General features: G+C 49.3%; 1 protein-coding gene across 1 annotated transcript in view; it reads left to right on the forward strand.

Annotated features, from left to right (window-relative positions):
• LOC119396126 (uncharacterized) overlaps positions 1-14,047 on the forward strand; it is a 280,780-nt gene that overhangs the window by 263,302 nt on the left and 3,431 nt on the right. The window lies entirely within an intron of this gene.

Genomic DNA, 14,047 nt, shown 5'->3' on the forward strand with positions numbered 1-14,047 from the left:
GCCGCTGGCAGCGAGCAGTTGCGGCCAAGGCTTGGACCAGTAAATATGTATCTCTTTGGGTCTTGGCCTCATCTCTAAAGGGTTTAGGTCTAGATGCAGCCGCAAAACCCCATATCTGGCGCCCAACGGGAAGGACCCCGCCCTGACATGTTCTGCCCGGTCACCGTACGCCGGATCCCACCAGCCCCTGACTTCGGCCCCCTGCACGGCGATATCGCCTTCGAGGAGCTATGGGCGCTGAAGCGGGCGTTCCTGGATATGGCCGCCTACGTGGTCTACGACCTGGTCCTCCTACTACAGCCGGTGGAGACCCTCATGCGCCTCTGCCTTTCCAGGAGAATGACCTCCGACGAGCAGCGGCGTGCCATCATCGCCCTCGAGCACCTCGGTGCTTACCTCGGCGTCCCGCTGCCCGCGCAGGCCATGGAGGCTGTGGCGCGCTCGTGCGGCGAGGTGGCACCTGGGGCTGACGACGAAGGCGGCGACGATGCGTGCGCTGACGAGGTCGGCGTCGAGGCTCGTGCGGGCTCGTGCAGCGGGCCGGCACCGCGGGACGACCACCGACGCGGTGGCGATGCATCGTCCGCCAGCGAGGGTGCAGCGTCCAGGAACGGTGAGGCGAACACGGCGTTGGACGACGCGATTTCTGGGGACACGGCCGGTGACTGCGACGACATTGAAGCAGAGGTCAGAATGTCCCGGGATGACGACAATGCGGCGGCCGTGAAGAAAAGGAAGAAGACGAGAAATAAGAGGAAGAACCGGAAGCAGAGGGACACGAGACTAACACCAGACGAATCGTAGTCTGGCATCGACGTGGTCTGCGCTCGTGACATTGAGAGGGAAAAGGCTGCCCTTGAAGCTGAGGTAGATCGTCTCCAGCAGGACGCATCGCAGCATACTACCCGCATCAGCCAGCTGGAACGTACGTTGGGAAACCTGACTGATGCACATGATGGTCTCAAGCAGGAGCACGACGTCTACAAGGCAACCACCATAATCAACAAAAAGGACTGCCACATTTCTGACCTGAAGGACAAGGTTTGTACTCTCGAGAAACAGCTTGAACAGCAGCTGGACGAGTCGCGCCAACATTTCTTGGAGGCCCAGACATCCTGGAGTGACGAAATCTACACCGTTGAAGCTCAGATCTTCAACCTGAACCGAAAGGTGGCTGAGGACTCGCTGGAGTACAGTCCCATGGAGAGGCTGCTTGCAGATGATCAGCAGCGCCTCAAGGATCAGCAGCAGCAGTGTGCCAAGTTCGAGGAGCAATTGCTGGAGCGGGACACTCAACTGGCAAACATGTGGCGCTGCCACGAAGAAGCGCTCCAGCGGCAGCGCGCACTCCAGGACTCCCAGCTGGACGCGCTACGGATGCAGGTGGCTGATCTCCCTGCGCAGCTCACCCAGGCCCAACAGGACCGCGATCGAGAGGCCAGTCAAGTGCAGACATTAATTGTGGAACTGAACCAGAAAGACGCAGAGTGCAAGAAGAACCAGGAGCAGATTCAGGGGCTCGAGGATGGCCAGAAGATTTTGTTGGCAAAGGTATCTGAGCTAGCTAAGCAGCTCAGTCTGGCGTCGCACTCTGAGACAATCCTCAGGCACGGTCTGAAGAAGAGTGAGGCTGAACTAGAGACCATGCAGGAAGAGCTTGCAAAGCTGAGCCAGGTGCTGGCTTCGGCTGAGATCGAGAACAAGCGGCTGATGGAGGAGCTTGAGTCAAGACACCAGCAAGTGAATAAACAATCCAGGCTGGAAGAGATGACGCAGCTGCAGGAATCCCTGGAGAGGGTGGCAGGACAGGTGGACCCGTTCGAGGAGGAACCTGCCGCCCACATGAGCAACTGCACCAGCGTGTCTGACCCGCAGCGCAACATGAGCGAGGGAGACGTGAGCGCCGGAGGCATATGCAGTCGGAGCTTCGTTGGGGACGTCACGCTTCCATGGCAGCCGAGGTCACCTGCGTTCAACGACTACTACCTGGAGAAGTGGCCGCCACCCGCACGTGAATGGTCTGGAGGGCTACAACGGCAACGACATACGACAACGGCTTATGACTCGCTGGGACCGGTGCTGCACCAGGAGCATCGGCGTTCCGTCATGCTCTCGACCGTGGTCGTGCTGACGACCGTGGTCAACCTGAGCAAGTCTGTTGCGCCTCCGTCTTCGGGCGGCGGCAGAGTTGCCTCTGCTGCGCGCGTCTGCAGTTCCCGCGTCCGGCAGCCCATGAAGTCCCACAGAGAGTTGTGGGCGGACAGCGCCGGCATGTGGTCGTGTGTGCCACGCGCAGTCCGCCGTGGCCAAGGATAGCCAGGGCACTTGCGTGGGCTGCCCTTGTGAAGCTGCCCGCGTACTTCTCACTCACCTTTTTCCGAGGGGAGGGGGCAGTATGGGGGCGCTCGGTGGCTGTGAGCGCGTTGACGACAACGACGATTTCATGTACGCTCGTGTCACGCGGCAGCCGCTGGCAGCGAGCAGTTGCGGCCAAGGCTTGGACCAGTAAGATGTATCTCTTTGGGTCTTGGCCTCATCTCTAAAGTGTTCAGGACTAGATGCAGCCGTAAAACCCCATAATAGATAGATAGATAGATAGATAGATAGATAGATAGATAGATAGATAGATAGATAGATAGATAGATAGATAGATAGATAGATAGATAGATAGATAGATAGATAGATAGATAGATAGATAGATAGAAAGAAACACACAAAGTGCGAGAGGTTTGCTAAGAAATGCTTCGCATTTAAAACATGTTTAGGGGCGCTAGTGTACTGGATATATACGGTTAATGGTCTACTCTAGTGTACAGTGCGTGCAAAAGGTGCCAGAGAGAGAGCGCGAGAGGAAGGCATGAACATAAACGCCGGGCGGTGAACCATGTATCAGCATACGGTTTGCTACCCGGCACTAGGGTGGGGAAGTAGGGGACGTTCTGTCAGCTATAGAAAATGAATACAGTTTGTGTTTTGAAGTGCTGCGCAATGCTAACACCTCGTCCCTTAATTTAATATTCATTTATTATACCTTGGCGTATCTTCATGCATCAGGCTTTGATGGCTACCCATGATATTGTCACCCGTCAAAGTCAGCAATTTACTCATGCCAATTCGCGACGATCGGAGCCAGTGGCGTAGATAGTGTAGGAATACATCGACAGGTGGCACTAAATGGTCCAGTTTTCTTCCAACTCACACAGCCGGTGCGTACAGTAGACAAACAGCAGCTCTGTTCCAGGAGCAAGAAAAGAAACAAACCATCCGCTGAAAACATTTGCGCAATAAAGCAGCTGTGCAACACAGTCTGCGCTTTAGGAGGCGCCACAGAGAATATGATACATCAGTGTAAAAAGCTCGCTTTCGAACACGCACATGGTACATATTGGTCGGGATAGAAAGCGACAAGCTCTTAAAACCAGGCGCTGGATCCCAGAAATCCGCATTTCACCAACACAAGCACCTAATAATATCTATACGATGAATGTCTCACCAGTGCCTACTGCGCAGGGAGGAGCACCTCAACGCACCATGAAACACGGCGCAGGCTCACACATGTTACTCAAACACGCTTCGCAAACACACACACGATTTCGCAGTGGTAGAGTGAATGCAAGTCACTTAACGCGCAGACAACGAGCTAGATATGTTGAAATCTAGATAAGGGGCGAAAGTTGTGGAAAGCAACGCAAATCGACTACAACGAAATTCAAGTGGAGAAGAAGTTTCGATTTCTGAAGCAGCTTAGGAACCCTACTAAAGAACAGCTACAAAAAGTTCCAGTAAAATCATTAGTACAAGGATTGGCTACTTTGAGCGGAGATGGTTTTGAAGCCTTTGCATCGTCCTGGCTTTATCTTTTAACAAAGTGTAAGCCTCTGTGAAACTTTTCGTGGCCCTTCGACTACACGCCTCTTCAACGTTCTACTTTGTCTTGTTCTGAATGTTGAAATAGACAAACTTTGACATTGCGAGTTCCCAAACATTTACTGTGTGTTGACCTCCTGAGCCGTAACACACTCCTAATAGCTTTTCAAGTCCAGAGACACAGTTCATCACAAGGTAATGGTGGGCTAACTGGAACGTACTCATAACTTTTTCAGCGCAAGACAATATAAACAAGCAGACATGGCACGATCGAGCTTCTCTCAGCTGACAAAGCAGATGCTATAGACAAACGATGAGTAGCAGATATGAGGAGGTGTGTCACATGTCACTGAAATCTCTAGGCCACATTGTTCTGTTGACAGTTTACAATTAGCTAAGGTGCCTCTAATTTATGGTATCTTTGTTCTATTCACCTGGGTCATCATTGCTACCCAAAAACTTGAGCTTTGCTAGCAACGCCATTCACAGACAGTGTATCATAATAGCGCCCGACTATAAGACTATGTATAACCTGTTTCACGTATGTTAACATTCTAGAGTGGAATGCGTATGGTCTGAAAGGAAAATATGCGAGCCTACGTATGTGTAAGCCGACGTATGTACGTAGTCTGTTTTTGACGTCCGAGTTCAGGTTAGACTACTGAATTACGTTACTTACGGCTCACGCACGGGTAGAAGGCCTCATCTTAACTTGTTGCTTTTACTTATTTTGCCTTAACTTATGAAAGATTAAACTCACAATCCTGCCTGACCGAATCATCAAAAGCGAGTGCTCTAGGCAATGTAGCTTCCAAATTTCAATTCAAAGAAAAAGTTCGGGAAGTTTGCACTAAGTAGCGCCTACTTTGGTACAGCCAAGCACGGGCCCGTCACCGCTCGCACTCCCCGTTGACCGACACGTATAGCACGGCCGCTACATAAAAAAAAAAAAAAAACAAGTGCTGCCAGCTGCGTGGCGCCCAAACGGCGCTGGGGCCTAGTTCTCCTTGCACCCGCTCTGGCGCCACCACACCGGTACAGCCGTTCACGGAGAAGCGCTTCGACAGTCGCGTTCGTACGCCCGACACTTACTCCAATCAGGCCGTAGATAACGCGTTTTATAGTGGTACATTACAGGCTGAATATTGAAGTCGTTATAAGAAGTGGCGATTACCCCACATATATGAACAGTTTGCCCTAGGAGTACCAATGTTTTGTAGGCTGGGCCTCACTATTCTCCATGAATGCTGCCTGTTTGACTCACCTGAAATGATAAGTGTCACTGAATCACTGATCCCGTCAATGAGCAGGCAGTCGCCGGGCAAATTCCAATGGCTGACGTATCGGGCCATCGAAACACACCCTAAAAGCATGCACAATGTAGGTCCTTTCAGTGCTCCGACGAACGACGGTTGTGGTCCAAAGACCGAGTTAGAGCCAAGAGCTGACAGCACAAACAAAATGTATTACAGCTCACAACATCACTTAGATGGTGTTTAAAACAACGGGAACAAACTAACCGTGCCACAGATGCACTCTCATTCATTAGAAACTATCCAAGAACACTTAAAGGCCTTGAATATTCACCAAACATGTGCAGCCCACAATTCTTCGAACGTTTCTCGAATATTTCTCTTCTAGGAAACACTCAAACGAACTCCAGCTCTGATCGCCGTCACTCGGCGACACTCTTCAAAACAGTGCTCCCACGGCGTCATCACTCGATTATTCAAGATGGGCTGACCGCACTACACGACTCACTCGAACAACATAACTCTTCGGCGAATTCACCATCCTGTCTTACCTTCCGTCGTCTCTCGTTTGGATCCTTCTTGGTTTCGCGAACTTTCCAAGTGATTGTTCGGCGCGTAGCACGTAGCGCAGCGACTGCTAGGGGAAAGGGATTCGTCTCGCCGGTTCGTCTGCGGAAACGGTTGGTTCCACTTTGATTTTTTGAATTCTCCCGATCTGTGCGGGCGTTAGGCTGTCGCGTCGGCGTCTTCGGTGGAGAGGGTAAGAGCATGGCCTGGGCGCCTTCTGATGCGTGTTTTTTTTTTGTTTCGTTGCGCGCGCCCATTGGGGGGAACGTTCGAGGCAGTGACTTGACGCTGTCGTCAGGATGCGGCGGCGCGTGCCTGTTTTAGCACGCGTTTGTGACAAAAGGAAGTGCTCTTTTACGAATATCACGCTTCCCGACATTGTTGATCACACGGGAATACGTGGTACTTCACAGTAGCGTCTTTTCACGCGTTCGAGTTGCACAGTGGCACACAACAGCTTCGAGGCATCACACCGCTGCAAAAAACCGTCTGCCATACACGCGCGCACCAAAAAACCGTACTCAGGCGCATGAAACATGAGGCAAGCTGCTCACACACGCGGTCACACGCAAGAAAGACACGAGAACGAACACGAAAAATCACACGGACACGCATAAATTCCTGGGGCGACCACATTGTTACCGGCGTCTGCTTTCCGTACGTGAGTAGTGGTGCCCTCACCCAAAACAGCGGCCGCAACTGTCAACTCAGCCGACCCGCGCTCGCCCATTGACGGCCACGCGACGCAACAGTTTTTTTTAATGTGCCGCACTTGTTTTTTTTTTTTATGTATCGGCCGTGCGTCTAGCTTCGAGATGGGCGGCTTTCTCCTCAGGAGTACGCACTTTCTTAGGACGCCCCATGACTGTGTCGGTACGATCGGGCGAAAGCGGAGGTTGCGCGCGATGCCTTCGTCGGTGGGCGTGGCTTAGCTACCGCGCATGCGCGGCTTGGCCAGGTGGTGCGGTATATGGCCGCGATACTTGCTTCCTCTTTCTTTCTATTTTCTCTCTTTTTGTGCCAATGGCTTTAAACTGCCATACGACGCTATGTGCGGCGTCTCCATCAGTCGCTATGCGCGGTGGTCTCTATCACAGCGCGCTGCCTTGCATGACGTCACACCAGTTGTGCTTTTTGAGTCCGATGGCTTTAAACAGCCATGCGACGCTATGCGCGGTGCCTCCTTCGGTCGCAATGCGCGGCGGTCCTCCATGGCAGAGCGCACGCTGTGCTCTGCGGTTGCTAGCAACGGTGCGGCGAGATTATTTTTTGTTGCAGTTTTTTTGGTTTGGCATACTCCATCGCATGAGCGCAGTGCTGCTGCTAGGTGGTTACTCTTCAAAGCTATGCTATGCTGTGCTTGCGTACCTGGGTAGCCGAGTGAGAATGGCTGGATTTTACAGTGACCCAGATAGAAGACCAGCAAGACAGTATTTTCAAGAAAGTATGGCCCGGTTTATCGAGCTAGAAAAAACAAAAGAATGCGTTCCTTCATGGTTGGCTAGGGTTGAACCCTTGCTTACTATCAAGGAATTTTAAATGGCAATGTTGTTCATGTAGTTGTTGACGGCAGATATGTGATTGCATGTTTGTTGTGTATTGTAACATAATTTTGTCCTCATTTTTGTGACGTACAGCCGGAAATAAAGAAAAAGCCTGGATAGCCGAGTAGTTAGGACGTTCGCCTTCAGATCTAGAGTCCGCGGGTTCGAATCCCGCCTAGTGAAGATTTTGTTTTCGGCAAGAATTGCTTTCTTTCTCTTTCTTTATTTTTCTCTTTCTTTATTTCTTTCTTTCTTTCTCTTTCTTTCTCTCTCTCTCTGTACTCGTTCTCTCACCCATCAGGGTCATTACAGGTCACGCCGGAGCGGTGAATAGCGGGATTGGCCCGAGTTCTGCGGAACATACCGGTTTATGATGATGATACTTTTCTGCAACACCACTGCTGTCTTTATGGTTTCAGTAAGAGCTTCGCCGTGAGAAAGTTTTATCGTTGTAGGTGCTCATATTAAACAGAGACAGTTCCAACTACGGCGTTTGAGCAGCTTTTATGCTAGCTATGTTTAAATGCATTCAAAAGCGATGATATTACCGACCACCATACACCATTCGCAGACACGTATTGCAGTGCTCGAGTATGTCAAATGATCCATTCGTCAAATAATTCATGGCCTTCAGAGTGTTTTGCGTCGATATGTCATGAATGATGATGGCCCACCAGAATTTCTTAGCGGGCTGTCTTAGTCTACCTGAAGCTTTATTCCCCAGACGATATGGGCGATAACTCGTGGCTTCTCGATATTGAAAACAATGTAAGCGCCCGTCTACCTATGATGATCCGACAATGTGGAATGAAATGTGATTTAGAAAATAAAATACTTATATCATCAGATAACAAATTCGTAGCTGGTTGTACAACACAACACGGACTCTCAGGAACGCTGTGATACTAATTTAAGTCTCATTGACGCACTTAAGACAAACGTAGCGACGGGTAGCAATAGACCGCATCTTTCAGAAACGATAGATTGCCCCTGATGGAGGATACCAATACCTTCGTGGAATTCGGACTAGGTCTAAATGTCAGTGTCGCCCCTCTGAATGGGTTGGTGACAATGGTAAGCCGCAAAGAATCTTTTGCGTCAGAGGAAGACAACTAAGAAATGCCTCCTGCCAAGGTGGGATGAAGAGTAACAATTAAGAAGCAACTTTATGAGAACCTACATGCCACAAATCAGGTCATAAGGCTTGTTCTTTGCATGAAATCCCTTGTTGCTTATATTAGCGCTTTTAACACGAAAGTGTTTTATGCCTGAGTGAACCAACACTTCATGTCATTTCCGTCACGGAAGTGACGTCGCTTAAATGCACGCGAACAGATGAGCTAGAAAAAAATAAAAAATGTTTCGTTGATTCTGATGACCTCGGAGTCGAACCCACGTCCTGTCGGTCCGCTACGATAGCTGCCAGGTGCTCTACCCACTGCGATACCGACCCACATGCACGAGGCTTCACAAACGCACCTTATATCTCTCACGCCTCCCATTCACAGTGCTTTTGGTAGGTGGGGGTGGTGTCGGCGTTTGGAAGCGATCTAGTGAAGTACGGCATCATGAGACTAACGAGCGCAGACAGTGAGCGCTTCGGTAGCTTGAGCGCAACAGAGCCATTTGGTGCAACTGTGGAAAGCTATGGTCGGTGCAATGCATCGTATGCGGTGATTCGGTTCGGTGACGCTGTGGTGGTGACGCTGTTACCTGCCTTGCCTTTCACGTCGTGTTACCGTGTGAATGCTCGTCGCAAGAGGAGTGCAGCTTCCACATGCACCAACAAACGTTTTTTACTCCGTTTCACACATGAGGTGCAACGCTCTGGAAGCTATGCAAGAAGCTCGGCAAGCAAAATGTATAACTCTGCGCGTCTTGGGCCGGCTTATGTCGTTGTAAACGCTCGCGCAAGCCCAGCACGAGCCTGCGCGAGACGCGTCGTGACGGCTGCAAATGCAAAAAAAAAATTAGCATAACTTGCACAGTAGGTGCAGTGCCCAAGAGGACTGTTTGCAACGTAACTTTAGTTGGGTTTCGTTAATTGGGCATTTATTGGACTGTGCATGTAAGCTTCATTTAACATACTTGCGTATTGCACGCTTCCCCTAGTTTGTTCAATTTATCTGTGTTTTCCTTGTTTTTGTATTTTGGTAGAGTTCGTGTATTGTTTGTTCGTGCAGCTTGTGTGCATGGACTAAACTTTATTGCGCTCTCAGTCAAGGATGCGGTGGGCCGTGGCCTAGCGCCACGCCTGGTGCACCAGGGTCTCCCTGTCCGCACAGTCAGGCCCCGGTCAGAACAGCCCCTTACTGCTCGACCTCGAGATTTGTCTCATTAATGGGCGGCGCAACGGTGCTGTCATTTTCCCGTATCATGTGGCATAGGGAGTGTGGTATCTTTCACGGACTGCCTTCCTTGTGTCAGTTTGTTCGACACATCATGTTAAGAGCATGGGATGTGGAAAATAGTTCGTTTGAGTTATCCTGAACCGTATCGCTTGTTCCGGCTGAGCGTGCGTTGTGGTGGTGTAGAGAGCTTTATTTTCAATTGGTAGTGGGCGCGTGTGTCAGTTAACTTTGGCATATTTTCGCGTCGGTGGCCGACGTCCAGTAAGCAGAGTCCGTCGGAGTGGCTTGGTGAGCATGTGCTCAAGCCATGACGTTTTCTGCTACGTTCACTGCCAAAGTTTTATATCCAGGGGCCTAAGATATATATAGATCCTGCGTGTTTTACAACTTCATTAAAATATCTGTGCTTCATTATTTATGAAAGAATAAAAGTTAGAACTGTCCAGACTATGCATTTGGATAGCTGGCTTGAATGTTACATATCAACTCGCCTTTGTGCATGTAAACAAAATAAACTAAGTGAGGATTTTACAGGCAACTACTGATCCAAATAGTATGCCGGAGTATGCCAAATGGTATGCTTACAGAACACAGACAAAATCTTTAGAAAAAAAATTTATGCCTAAGGCCCGATAGTGAGGCGAAAGCGTCACAAGAGCTCGTCTTGGTCACACCATATACACCGTCAGGCACATAATTTTGTCCATTGCTACATCGATTTGAAACAACAAACCGGTAATTTCATTTGGTTTCTCGTGTTGTATTTTCAAAGTTACTATCTTTATTTTAAGTTTCACCGGTGAAACACATAGGCTACTAAGGATGCCGTAGAGTCCAGCCTTTATTTTGGAAATATGAGCTTTTTTGCCTGCTTATTAATCCAAGCGCACTACTTAGCTTTCCCCCTTAAGGCTACCTCAAAATGCACGTGAGGTTGCAGGTAATAAAACCCATATTCACGTTTTTAGCACACCTGCAATTCGTAAGTGCTGCAATTCACAAGTGCTGCAATTCAAGCACAATTCAAAACAATGTAATCGTATGCATATTGCCGCTGGCTTGACCCGCAAGGTTAAGCAAAAATTTAAAAGAATCCACATTCACGCTTTATTGTTCAACTCAAATTTTCTCGGTGACTGCCAGGACTTGTTCATTGTGATTTGCAAGAGCAAGAGAAACACACCTGGGCCAGCGTTGACGTACTTCGCTCTTTGAACACATCAACACCAACTATAGAACCCGCCGTCACGTTTATACAGATGGGTTCTGTCACAGATGGATCATCTGCTATAGGTGTGTGGATACCGTCGGCGAATGTCACCATCACAGCCACTCTCAGCCACCGTACATCCGCCGCTGCCACTGAGCTGGCTGCATTGCGGAGGGCGCTTGCATATATTAAAGATCAGAGGACCCGACTCTTGGGTGATATTCTCCGACTCACGAGCCGCACTGCAGTCCCTGAAATCTCCACGTACGCAAGACCAACTAGTCCTAGACATCAGGCGCCTAGGCAATAATGCTCATGAACTACACCACGATGTAGTACTGCAGTGGCTGCCCGCTCACTGCGGCATCGAAGGGAATGTTCGAGCTGACTCCGCTGCCAGAGCTGCGCATGACACGCATCTGAGGAAATTGAAATTCCTTTTTCAAGAAAAGACGCAGCGATTCTGGTGTCTGCGTTCGCGCGTAATCTGCAGAGAACAATATGGAGCGATGCGAACAACCAGTATGGCACCGCTGCACAGAATAGACCCGACGTGTAGCTTTCATGTGCCGCAGGGATTAACCAGACAAGATGAAACTTGCATTCACCGGCTGAGACTCGACGTTGCCTACACGAAATACTTCAAGCACAAGATCCAGGCAGTCGGACTCACCCATGTGCACCACATGTAACACTCGGGAAGACCCTAAAGCACGTACTCTGCGACTGTTCCCAATACGACGCAGAACGACAGATTCTGAAGGAGGCACTTCATTTGCAACGCGGCACGAGCTTGGAGCTGCGGCACCTTCTCGGCCCGTGGCAAGACAACAGTTGTGCGATGCGCAGCACAAAAGCGCTGTTGGCGTTTTTGAGGAACACTCAGCTTAACCAAAGCCTGTGAAGGACTCTTCTTATGTATATATGTGTGTTTGTGACTGTATGTACTATTTGTGTGTATATGTGTATATGTGATCATTGTATATACCATAATCACCCGACACCTGGAGTAGCAAGCCAGGCGACAAACAGGCTAACCTCTCCGGGCATTTCATTAAAGAATCTTATCTCTCTCTCTCATTGTGATTTGTTATAGTGAATGCAATATGACTTAACTGTGCGCTTTTTTTCTGCTGCCCGCATTCAGTCAACAGGGTTCGCTGCGTAGAGCTCGGCCTTGAAGCCTAGATGAACAAAAGCAGAAAGTAAGCAGCATGCAGCATTATACTATCCCAAGCCCAAATATCGTAGAACAATCGTGCTGAAGTTGTCGTGTTCAGTGTAGCTGCCTTGTAGTGTATATATCATATGTAAGAATCAACGAAAGAAATGGCAGTGAAATTCGCGTACGTGGCTCTGAGAGCGAATCTTGACCTTAATTTCTATTAGCCGAATAAACAGCAGTTTTAAGATTAAGAAATCAGCAATGTGACGCCCGAATATAACGAAGATTTTATATAGAAAACTTGTGAAAATGTTCCATTTCTTTATGCAACTTGCATTTTGTACTGGAAGGTCATATGAGCTGTGGCTGATTGAAATCCTGGCCTGTCAACCTTCGAAAGCTCATGCCAGAAGAACACTAGACTAGAGCAAATGTGTCAAAAGGAGCAAGCGAAATGAGATCGCTTATGGTTAGACGACCGGAGCGAGCATTGATTTCGATGTCTTTTTATATCTAGATATAAAAACGGACACGCCGTACGTCGTGCAATCTTGAAAACATACTTTTTAGGCGTTATAGCCTCATGGGTTCTGGGTGATTAATGCGGTTTCTCACTAGACTGGAAGGTTGTTGGGAAAGGTGTCAAGGACGTTTATGAAATCGTTTTTAGCTGAAGGGGTTTCCGGTACTTCCGATTTCTGTACACAACAGCATGAACATCAACATCATGTGCGCATGCCATGTACAAAACAGGGGGTTTCCAGATGCCCGTTAGTGAATGCGCGCTTGTTACAGAAGGCTGACTCTTCCGAACTCACATTACTTGATCTTGTCGGCAGGGAGAATGTGCAGCTTATAAACTGCTACTAAAGAATAAACAGTTAAGAGAGTTTTAGAAGTGGGGACCCAAGACACTGGGTTCCCAAGCTACGTTGGCTAGGTTGTATTTGAGTTTGGAGGAGTAGCAGAGTTTGAGAGTTGGGTCAAACGCAGGCGGCGTTGGGTCAAACCACGGAGAAAGAAACATTTCTTGCTCTGTGGGTAAAACATCCGGGAAGCCGCACGTGGGGGAAATTAAAATTATGCTGACACGCGGGCCGCGCTGCGCGTCATATTGCTGGCAACGCAAGACGCCTTGAGGGCCCACGCTAGTTTTTGATCTTTAGGTCTTTGGTCAACGCGAACGCAAGAACCTAAGTGTGGCTTGGGTTCTGCGCGTGCGTACTGGCGGCTTGCTAATGGCTTGGGCCCCCAAACCTCTTGGGTTCCCTATTATGAAACCTCTCTTGTTGCGAGCTTCAGATATCGACTGTGGTGGCGGCGGCGTTGTACGCGAAAGACAGCGAGTGTACCCAAATGCAGCGCTCGAATGTGCGCCGGCCACACGCGCATTTGTATGCGCCGTTTTACAATTTTTTCGAAAGTCTGCTCTTAGGCATAATAATTATTGATTCAGATATATACATACAAATTTGCTTCGTGTTTTACAATGATTCATGCTCTCTCGATCGTGGGCTTGACGGCGATCAGCTGTTTCTCATCTGGCAATCTGATCATTTTCCGAGGTCACTTGTAATTTCACGTTGCCACATTTCATTGTTGCCGGGATATGAAGACATCACTGTCGTCGTTGCCTGTAGCCACTGAAGTGTTGCACTGTTAAGAACGCAGGAAGATGAAGGTCCAATTGCTGGCATGGAGGAAGGAAAATGTTAGGAGGGTGCATTGTGCAGTGCGAGAAAGAAAGAAAGAAAGAAAGAAAGAAAGAAAGAAAGAAAGAAAGAAAGAAATGTACGCCAGGCACGCACCCACGAAGTTTCAGTTGCCCCCATTTTCTCTGCAGGCGAAGTGCTCCTGAAGTTTTGTGCCAGAAGCAGGGCCAGTGAGAGTGCGGAGGCTCTCTTTCACAACGAAGCAGTTTTAGATGCCGAAGTATCTTATGGCGGAGTTCAATCCGGTGATGGTGGTGGTGGTGTGCGGCGTGACCGCCCTTACTGCGCATGCGCACACCCTCTCCACTTCCCCTCTTCCCCTCCCCCTCTTCACTCCCCTCTCCACATTACCCCTCTCCACTTCTCCTCTCCCTCCCC

This window comes from Rhipicephalus sanguineus, chromosome 6, assembly GCF_013339695.2.
Source record: "Rhipicephalus sanguineus isolate Rsan-2018 chromosome 6, BIME_Rsan_1.4, whole genome shotgun sequence".
Classification (NCBI taxonomy): Eukaryota; Metazoa; Arthropoda; class Arachnida; order Ixodida; family Ixodidae; genus Rhipicephalus; species Rhipicephalus sanguineus.